The sequence below is a fragment of the Aythya fuligula genome, chromosome 15 (genome assembly GCF_009819795.1).
Source record: "Aythya fuligula isolate bAytFul2 chromosome 15, bAytFul2.pri, whole genome shotgun sequence".
NCBI classification, from domain to species: Eukaryota; Metazoa; Chordata; class Aves; order Anseriformes; family Anatidae; genus Aythya; species Aythya fuligula.
Window position 1 is genome coordinate 6414336 of NC_045573.1, and position 11541 is coordinate 6425876.

The window sequence follows — 11541 nt, forward strand, 5'->3', positions numbered from 1 at the left end:
CTTGTTGATTTGAGGGACGCTGGATTAAGGCTGTCTTGTCCCAGGGAGGGCAGCATCTTATGACGCAACATGACCTTTTCTTTTCAAAACTTGATCTTTAGCTCTGCCGACTTGGCAATTCCAAGTCAGTGAGACAAGCTCATCCTCTCCCTCTTTTATGAGGCCATCTGGGAGGATGTTGCTCTTACAAGCACTACCTCTGCAACAGCTCCATCATTTTGAGCTGAAAATTCTTGTGCCAAATATAAATGTGGGGAAACATCCCCCTCCAGCTTGTGATAAGTGGTTGAACCTGGCACAGCCGAAGTGAGGGAGAATCTGCCAGAAAAGCTCTGCAGTGTCTAAAGAGAACTTGGATCCTTCTGATCTTGGAACAAGGTCCTTCTGCCGAGATGGGATGTTGTTTTTCCTCCCTGAATTGCTTGCTTATCTATTCCGGATCAGTGCCTGGTTGCTGGTTGCTCCTCCTGCGTAAGATGCTCATCATATAAGTGAACTGCACCCTGTAGAGGCCCAGGATTTTTTCCATAACTCTACAGCCAATAACCCATTCTAGTTCCTTGCTTTGTTAATGAAGAGAACTCATTCCATGTTTTTGATCTAGCCATAATTGGGACAGTGTCTTATTTTCCTAAAGCTGTCCCTGCAGACTTTTTTCCAGCTGGCATAACAATTACGCTGGTGGAGATACATGTAGTTTAACGGCTTTATTTGTGGAGTGTTGATGACGCACGAGTTGAACTATTAGCAGGTATTTTTGCATTTCATGTTGTTCCTTATAGTAAAATTTCCCACCTGGACTTCTGAGGCAAGATGTGTTAAGTCTGGCAGATTACTCAGACTCTATGCACTATTTCAGATAACAGCTCCTCTGTCTGACTTCACAGATCAGAAACTATGTGTTTTTCTGTGTCACTTTTAAGTCTGAAAAATTGGATTCATTTCTGAGCCCTGCCACTGAGATCACTAACCCTCAAATGAAGAAGATTTGCTTGGTGGCAATCAGGGTGACTTTTCTTATGCTTTGTTCTTGATTTGGGTCCCTATACTGCCACCACAAATGAAATAACTATGCTCTTAATCAAACACATTTTTCCTAGTAGGTCTGTAAGAAGACTGGCCTGTAGACCAACCTGTCATGAGTATTTCAGTGCTTCTTGTAACAACATATACATACTGCATAACTGGGGGTGAATCAAGTTTTCCCTCCTCAAGGAATCCTTTATATATACATATTTATATACATATACATGTATATATCGGAAAATGCTTCAGAAACAAGTAAATTATCCCTCTCTATCCTTCTTTGAAAAATAAAGCCAAAATTCACCAACTTAGTGAATTTCACGTTTGACAGGATTGTTTCATGAATGACAAAACTGACAAGTCTTGTCCCTCTTTGCTTGTTCCAGCCTCACATTTGCTTGCTAATTCATGCAAAGTTTTTTCTAAGTGCTCCATCCTGGAAGATGCTGGTTCATCTGTGAAAAGCAGTTTCTCAACCAACCTATTTCCACTCTCCAACTCAGTGATCTGGCAAAAGAGTGAAATGTTACTGCTGCTCAGGCCAAAGGCTCAGAAGAATAAAAAACATGGCATGAATGCTGGCACGAATGCTGGCATCTTGATGACAATCTAATCTCTCTCTTCCTCTGCCACCTCTTTTGATTTCATATAATTGTTCAAGGAAACAAGGTAGAAGACTGCTGTGCAACTAAATGTGCTTAAATAAGGAGCTAATAACAAATTATTTGCAAGGAGCACTGGTTGCAATGCTTCCCATTGCAGCCTTTCTGTACTGAAGGTGCTGCATCCTCTCAGTGGGTTTGACCCTACCGTACTGCCCATCAGCACATTCTGTGTTGACTTGGGAGAACCACTTGAAAATGGCTGTAGATAGTCAGTGCCCTTCAGGAATGTGCTTAACAAGTGCTCTCCCCTGTTCCTGCAGCTGCCTGTCTGGAGAACCTGCTTCCCCAGCCAGGGCACCAGGGAGCTGTAGCTCCCTTGACCTCATTTAGATCCTGCCCTAAATGCCCAAATCTGCAGACATGAACCAAGCAAAACACTGATGGACACTTGCCTTAACAGTAGGAAAGGACAGTGAGCATCAGGCCATCACAGGGTTGTGCACCGATGTCTAATGGCTCACCCCTGCTGTGGGCAATTAGAAACCTTGGTATCTCTTTTTTAGAGATACCATATCACTTTCTTATCTTTTCTTTTCTTAAAGAAAACATGTCTGAGATGCAGTTCCTGATACCTGCGTACCTAAGAAAAGTAGATTAGTAATTATATACTTTGTGTGCTGGTCAAATCCTTCCTTCACACATTTTCTTCTAGCAGCGACCTCTTCCATCTTGAGTTAAGTCAATTTTTCTCGCAACCCCCCTGAGCTTTGCCCATCACTCCTGGCAAAGGACACCTTTCCACCAACAATAAAGGCTCATCTGCTCAAGCACTGGAGATGTACACCTCAATTTAGACCAGCCAGCATATGGAAATGGAAGACAGAAAGCAACCTTGTGCTGTGCAGATTGTTGTCATGCCTTCAGTAACATCTTGTGGAATAGATGGGCTTACACAAAAATAGAGAATTATCATGGACTTTATGTGCATAAAATCTTTAGCTAAGGGCGTTTTTCCAAGAGACTTTTCTGTAAGGGTCACTCCTAACCCAACCTTTCAAGTTTTTTTTCTTGGATCTAAGAGTTTTTTTTAAAATGTTTCCATCCGCACTCCCTCCCCAGTCACTCCCCTCCCCCAGTCATGTTTTATTGGAGATAAGTTCTACTTTATTATTATACAGCATTAGATTTTTTTATTTTTTTTTCCCAATACTCAGGCACTTCAGCTGGGAACAGGCTGCCAATCCAGATCTCCTATTATACAGTTAATGAGTAATACTTGTTTGAGAATGAAACCCAGACTGAAGTGCTCTTGACAAAAACCTGGGTTAAGAAGGAGTTTTTCAGTAGCTTGTTAAGCAAAGGCATTTAGCATGCAGAGCCTCAACAAAGTTTTTTCACAATTTCTGTTTCCGTCAGATCAAATTCCCTATCATTTAGATATATTGCTTGCCTTTTTCTAAGACCCTGAAGTGGTGTTTCACTCATCAGGTCTAATATTTTCTACTTTTTTTAGAGAAGAGAAGGGACTACATGGAAACATTTTGGTAAGATTTTGCCATATTAAAAATCAATGTTGCGTTTCCGTCTTTCCCTTAGCACTTTTAGTGAAATGCCCTGTTTTGGCCAATAGAAATTCCAGATTCCAGGCTGTAAATGGCAATATTTATTTAGTCATCAATGTCAGCACTTGTTTTTCTAACCTGGTCTTGATCATTAACATCCCATAGCTAATGAGGTTTTTCCTGATAGATTGTGGTATCAGACAAAGGAACATAAATGCTTGATCAATAACTTTCAGTGATAATTTCACTCCTAACCTGTGTTTTGAACATGAACCTTCAAAATATTTTAATGGCCAAGACAAACGAAGTCTGTGCACAGTTATGTTTTTACAGTATTTTAATTCCAGTGAATCAGTACCGTAAATATTGATACACTGTTTTTGCCTTCAGTATTTTTGGACTGCCGTCAAATTAATTAAATAGTAATAGCAGAGTGCATATCCCAGCACACTGTTCCTATTAAATGTTAGGCAAGAATAGAATGGTTGATAAAAAGGTCTTTATGCTACTGCAAATAAAGGAAGGACAAGGTGTTATACTCAGCCTTTGTTGGCATTTCTCATGTGGTTTTCTGAAGTGAACATTTACTTTGTGTTCTTTAACAGATGAGAAGCTTCACGGCTGTGAATGTATGTGCAACATACTTTTATAATTATCTCCCCATCCTTGGTGTTTATTTTCTCCCTTTTCCCTGTGATTCCTCCAATTTGCAGGTTTTTTCTTTTTTTTTTTTTCTTTTTTTTTTTCTTCCCCTCCCCCCCCACCTTCTTGCAGAACTGAAAGAGACACCGTAGGTGCTAACTTCCATCTGTGATGGTGTCTGCAGAGTTTGTAGCTGCTATTTATCTGCCTGCACATGGATCACTTTGCATTTCTCTGGGACAGTCTTCAACCACACATAGAGGGAGCTGTCCTATTATCCTTACTATTGTCCTTACCCTATTATATCATATTATGTCAACATGCAGAGAACATCAAACAGAAATGATTTCTCTAGGTACCAGCTATCTCCCTCCTGGTCCCCTTCTCCTGGCCAAGCCACAGGTATGAGCTTGCTCAGGGGCTGAGTTAGAAAATGTGTGCTTCCTCTCAGGTGGCAGCACTGTGGTTGGGAGTAGGCAAACACCCACAGAGGTCCGACAGCCAGGGAAAGCTGCTGCTGCCACAACCATTCAGGTGATGAAGGACAACAAAGCATGTTGCCTGCAGTGTCTTGCTTACTCAGCATTGTTGCTGGCTGGCCAGCAAACCCTGGAGGTTGTTACAGTAGAAGATTGTGTTTTCCGACCTGTTTATTGACTACATTCCTGCCCCTGCAGGCTTCTGCTTTAAACAAAGCAGACGTGTGACCAAGGAAGCAATGGAAATCCATCGTATTATATGGTTTGGTTTTCAAAGCTGATGACCTGGGTGTCTTTCATTTCTCTTTGGCGTTTATCTGTGTATGTCTTCTGTGCTTATCTCTTGTATTGATTGCTTGAGAGGTTACAAAACTCCAGCTCTGACTTTGCCTCCCTGAATTCACAAACTCTGAAGATGTAAGCCCTTTGGTGCCAGGTTTCTGCAAATTTGCTTTTTTTTTTTTTTTTTTTTTTTTTTTTTTTTTTTTTCTGTGTGGATAGCTTGAAGATTCAGTGTGATTCAGCTTTTAGTACAACTTGCAAGCAAAACTGGAGCCATATTGATTGAAGAATGAATTGGCTTTTATTGACAGATACTTAAGCTCACATTCATCACATCACAACGTTCCCAAGTAAATTTTGTTCAGAAAAACAGATTGAAAACTTGACCCAGACAGACTTCAGAAGAAAGTTTGTTGTCACCAGGAACTGAAAACAAATCTCATGAAATATGAAACAGACTTTTAAATAGATGGGAGCCTGTCAGGAGTCTGTATCAGTAGAGGTTTGGATAACTGCAGCCCCAGTGTCTTGAATTACCTGTTTTCTGTAGAGGATGGGATACCTGGAAGGCAATCTGCTTTGCAGAAAGGTTATGATAGCTTTGATATCGGTAAGTAACAGGACATATATTCAAGTGGATCCAGGTTTCATGTAGTATTTCTCATTAGTAGACACATTTCGTTTGTAAGCATTAAGTATGATCCCCTCCAAAAACCTTGCAGGTCTTAACGCCCCAGAACTCTCCTTATTCTAAAGAGAAGCCTCCAATCCAAAGCTTCATGATGTTTCCCCTTGCACACAGGAGCTTTCTTCACCATTGTTCAGAGTAGGTAAGGCAAATACTTTTGCAGAGCCTGTTTGAACATGCATGTTTTTTCAGAAGAGAACATAAAGCAATTTGACATGGTCTTGTTATTTTCTTTTGGAACTTTGAATCTGTCAGTACACATTTTTATTTATTTTTTTTTAACTCCCTTTCTTTTTCCCACATGAACTAATTTGGGAGAGCAAGCGAAGTCCTTCAGGAGAAGGAGGCACAATGTACACTGGAGTGACTTGGGGGCTTTGCCTCTGTCATTGCCCTCTCCAACTCTTGATAAACAAGTGAAATGGATTTACAAGCTCGCAGAAATCATTTCATTTTCTCTCATTTTATCAGCACAGATGGAAAGCAGGGCTGTATCTAATCTCAGTCCAGAATCAGCTGGAGTTGGACTGGTAGTGTATAAAGACAGCAAAAGCAACAGACTTATAAATTTACTGAGCTGTAACGTGTGCTGTGTGAGTTAGTAGGACAGAGTTTTTCAGTAGTTTATGCTTAAGAAAGATAGAGATCCACAGACATTTATTTTGACATTCCATTTCTTTAAAATACTCCCTAGTCCTGCACCAGATGCTACATTTGCTGACATTTCTAGTTTAATGTTTGCTGTGAAATCATTCCTGGAAATGCAGTCTAACAGGGCCAAATCCCAGGGTTCTTCCTCAGTCAAGGTATGAGGGTGCTAGTGCATAAACATCTCACTGCCCAGCCTAATCAATAGGATTTTCCTATATGGTCCTGCGGTATATTGCACATATGTCTTTTATCTTTCTCTCCTTCCCTATATTTTTTCCCTTGTCCTGAGTTTCTTTCTTCAGCATTTGAAAATGAAAAATGTTCAGTGAGACGGACATAGTGCTTTGCAGGCAGCCAACTGCACTTCTAAACCGCCGCACAGGTATGCATTCAACCACATTTGGCAGTACTTGCTGCAAAAAAAGAGCTATTAAGACTGGTTGAGGACCGGGACTGAATTGCCCTCTTGCCTTAAACTGTGGTTCCTGTGATTCAGTGTTAAGTGGAGGGGGATGTCAAGCATACTCGTTAAGAGTAAATTGATAAGTTATACATTTTGTCTTTGAACAGGGTAACAAGCTCCTGCAGAGCATTCCATGAAAATATTAAGGGGACACTTAGTGTAACATGGAGCTTCTACATACGTTCATTCATTCACAGAAGCTCAGTTAGTACAATACCTCTGTGAAGTACATGTACCTAATGTCTCCCCACAGCAAGGGCTTGTCTGACACATTGCTGTACAGATGAAGAATTGAAACCATGTATAGTAAAGAGAAACATGTGTAAAAGTAGTGAGAAAGGTCATTATTTCCAGGGAAAAAGAAAGCCTTCCTGGATTATCCAGCAAACTGTTGAAGCACTAACAAAACTGTGTTATGTCTGCACAAGTCAATTTTGCATGCATTGCATTACAACAAATAATCACCCCAATGTGTTTTGCAGCAAGGTTCTTAAAGTGGGGATCTGGAAGAGCATACCTGCCTCTTCTTCTAGAAATGTGGATTAAAATCCAGGGTTAGCATGTAGTGGAGGCTAACACTATGATTTATCCACTTGCTGCCTGAAAACGCAAACCAAAATAAAATCAAAACTGTCTGTGCAGCTGATGGTCCTTGCATGGTCCCAGGTTTCTGGTAAAATATAAGAATAAAGGTTGAGCAACAATATTAACATCTAGGAAAAAAAGGGGGGGGGGGGGGGGGGGGGGGGGGGGGGGGGGAAGCAAGAGGTGGAGGGAAATCAGTTTCTCTGTCTGCTGAAGCTTCCAGCATTTGTTAGATCCAATGAGCATTACAACAGCTGGTTTCACCTGGCTGGATGTGAGACAAAGTTGATGTGGGAGATCTGGGGTCCTTTCCTGGCTCTACAGAAATCTTGGATGACTTTTAAACAAAACAACTGAGATGTGAAAGAGAGGCTCTCCTGAGTCTGGCATCCTCAGTCTCTTGTAAGCCATTAGGCTGCAGAGCTCTTGCAATGCAAATAATACCAGTACATTACATTGCAAACAAAGGTTTCTGATGTTGAGGTTAAAATAACTTCCTTTCAGAAGCTTTAAAGTTTCAGCTCATTTTAAAAGAAAAAAAAAATGAATATGGCCTTCAGTGTTTTTGGTAAAAGCTGTGGTGTTTTTCTTCTTGTTAACTTGGTTGCATTTAGAAGAATAGATACTTCTTAAGGAAGAAAACTTAAGAAGTGCCAGGAAGTTTCAAACTAGAAAAATGCAAGTGCATATGGGCCCTTTTTTGCTACGTGATATGTCTGATGAGTGACAGTTTGTCCTTCCTGTAATATCTAACATCCTGTTTGCTTGGTATATATATTCCTTTCTGTATATAAATATATACAGTATACATTTTTTCCTCCAAAGGCCCACAATTGCCATAATATATCTCCAAGACTATAGTGCCTGTTATGTTTTTGTAAGTAAGTATTCTCCTTACACTGCTCTGAGTCAGATTTCTGTTGCCTGCTCTAGTTCTTTCCTGGCTTTCAAGGAGCAGGTAGGAGCCAAATATCCAGCAGATCTCTCCATCTGATATTCAGTTATGGGGAGAGGAAATACTGAAAATGGGATCTGGTGCAGTCAGTGGTATGATGTTAAATGAATGTCAGTTATTTCTGGAGGCATTATAAGTTATACATGGGTCTGATTTACCAAAATTCACAATATTATTAAAAAAAAAAAAAAAAAAAAAAAAAAAAGGACTATTTTATTGCAGCAGAACTAGAGATTCTTCAGGCTAATGACTTTCAAGTGGCAATGACTCTGGGGTTGTTGGCTGGGTAGGGGCACATTCAGGCAGTCAGTGTGAATGCTTTGCGTTACTACATGCCATCTCTCCTGCCACTGGTGGTGCATTGGGTTCCTCAAGTTGATCCACCCCAGTGGGGCTTCTGTGCCCCAGATCCAGTAGGAAATCAGCCCAAGATCCAGGGATACCAGGGCTGGCATATCTGGTGTTTTCCCTCTCTGCCTACCTTCCCTTCCAAGCAAGGGTTGCAAAGGGAAACTGCCTTGGTTGTAATTTTTAACATCTATTGAGAGAAAAATGCTCTGTAGTGAATCATGAAGTCTAGTGAGTTTTGCTCCATTTTTCTCGTTTCTCTTCTTGCTGCTGGATCCTGCATCAAACTGCCTTCATCAGGCAGATATTAAATACAAATCTGGAGCAACCCAGGTCCTCGAGAAGCCTGGGTGCAAACTTGCTTCCCGTCTAGCAGCTTCTCACCCCTAATGTGAAATGTGGGGAAATATTCATTTTCATGCTTCCCCTTTCAAAAACCACAATTTTTTTCACTACCTGTTCAGCAAAATCACATAGCACTCATTTCTGATCTAAATTTCAGAAGTCTCGCCTTAAGACTCAAGGATTACATCAGCAATTAGAGCTTTAGAGACCTTTTGTCTTAAGTGATTATTACTGCAGAGTTTATTCTAAAACTTTATCTAGCCTTACCCAGCCCATATGCATCTGGACTGCATTCCAGGAATGCCATTCCTTCTCCATTGTTTCTCTTGTGTTTTTATGTAACTATTCAAATCCAGAGATGCACTCACTTTACATTGTAGACATGGTTTTAACTGGCACAGCAAACATTTTCCTACACTTATCTTTAGAAAAAAAAATATATGTAAGAGATAATCTAATCTTAAATTTAAAGTTTTAACACAAATACAGGGATAGATGACAACTTGTGAAACTATTTCTCTCTAAGACATGCTAACACGGGTGATAGGACAGAGTACACATTATTTCTCAAATAGGGAAAAATGAATATTTAAGACCTACTTAGAAAAGTTCTACATTGCTGTTGACAGCAGCATTGTGTCTGAGGGTGATCAAATAGAGCTCATTGAATAATTCATGGAGTGCATTTTGCAAACTGTTTGTTTAAATTATTTATCCATTTCTATGTGGTAAAAACTCAGAGGGATGAACCCTCCCTAAAATACTGCAAATGTTTTACCACATTTCCAAAACAGAACCACTTTCCTATAACAATAATATCAGCTTAATGCTAAATGCTGTTTAACTTGCCTTTGTGCAATACCTGATACTGAAATGAAACACAGTCCTTCAGCACCATTTATCATGCACGTCCCCACAGTGGGCATTTGGCCCAATGCAGGGATGTAAATGGTTTGTGGAAAGGACTGGGTTAGCACATCCAGTCCTGGGAGGGTATAAGCAAGTGAGTGAACTTCAGACACCATTTGCATTATATGAGCAGAGCTTTCCATGGAGCAGTGATTGATGAGGGGAATGGGCAGAGATTTAGGAGCCAAGAGGCCTGTTTTACACCTTCAGATTTGCCCAGGATTTAAGCTATTCACCTAGACATATGCTCTCCAAACACTGAGTAATGTGGAGCACCCTGAATGCTCTCAGATGCCTTATTTCTAGAAGATGTAAAAAACATGGATTGGCAGGAACTCATCATGTGTGTAACAAAGAGGTTTTAGAGCTCTTGTTGCCCTTCTCTAATTTTCTGGCAATGCGTGATGCATATTCAGAGAACTGAGCCCTTAGATTTAAAAAAATAGCTTGCATATGTTCTGCATGTAGATTACAGTAGCAAAACAGGGGAGAAGAGCATTAAAACATGACTTGAGGTCCACAGTCAGGAAGTGCAAAGTGCACCTAAAGTATCCCTACCCTGCCCCACTCTAGATTGTTGTGACTTGAACTAAAAGTTTAATAAAATACATATAAGGATGTGCTTGGCTTGTCAAAATAATGCTCTGTTTATTTCCACCAGACAGGTTCCATCTCAGTCTGGTAGAAATTTTGCATTTGCCATCACTGAGAAAAAATAACTCCAGGAAAACTGAGTTAAACTGATTGCAAAGTGGATATTAACTGGGACATACTGCTTATTTAAACCCTTTGAAAATACCACTGGATGTTCTTGCAAGTGAAAGAGAGGGTTATAAATATTTGCTGCAGAAGGAAACCAAACTAAAAATTAAATGCTTGAAATCCAGCAAGCTCTTTAATTATATAATGAGCATCATCTTTGCAGTGGGTAATTCTGATGTGTGAAGTGATTTTTTCCCCCACATACTCCTTTTTTTTTTTTTTTCTTTTCTTCTTTTTTCAGTTTAAGAATACCCTATAATTGTTTGATATTCTCTTTCCTTCTGTCTTGTATTATACTTTCCTCCATGGCTACCTGAATACTTGTCTCATTAAATGAAGAAAGCTCTGTAAACTGCAGAGACTGCATGAGTAAGAGCTTTCCAGAAGCATTTAGACCAATACAGATGGTGGGAAAATTACATATAATGATTAGTCAGGGTGCTGCCATCTATAAACAGTCTAGCTTAGCTTTTTCCTTTGAGTTGATATTTTAATATTTATCTTCCTGACAGTTAAATTAACATGAGCTCCACTCAGAAAGAGTTGCAAGCCTATCCTTCCCATAGGGCAAGATGAACATCAAATTCTGCAGTCAAAAATACTCATGTTTTATTCAATTTCTATGTAGCTCAATGGCTTACAAAAGAAAAGCAGAAAAGGTTAAATCTTCAGAACTCAAATACTTGTGGTCAGATGTAGCAGCTTGTAAACCTCTAAGTTTGCTGCCTGTCTGACCAGCTTTCCTGCTGGTTTTGCCTAGAAATGTCTCCCAAGTTAACTTCCTTTGAATAATTGCCTAAGTGCTCTACTACTCAATATTGGCTCAAACACTGGTGGCTTATACCCACAACAGGCTATGGGAGATATTCTTCTGAGTAACACTTACCATTTATTGTCTGCCCTGGGAAAAGACCAGAATTTCTGCAGTTCTTTCAGCAGAAGGATGGAGGCAGCATTGTTTGCATCCTGCAAGCCGACTGCAGCCATGCCTGGTGAGCAGACCTCCTTGCACCATTTGCTAGCAAAAAAAGGGAAGTGCATTACACTTGCAGATGCTTTCACCCCACTGCTGAATTCTGCTGTGCTTGGAGTTCACGCAGGGTAATCTGGAAGTGCCTCATACCCAGGTACACACTCTGCAAATGCATGGGGCTGTTTTCCTCCATGGGTTTTAAATAGAGAATAATTTGGTTCTTTTCCTCTATGCTAAAATTCCCAGGCTATATCAACACCATGGAG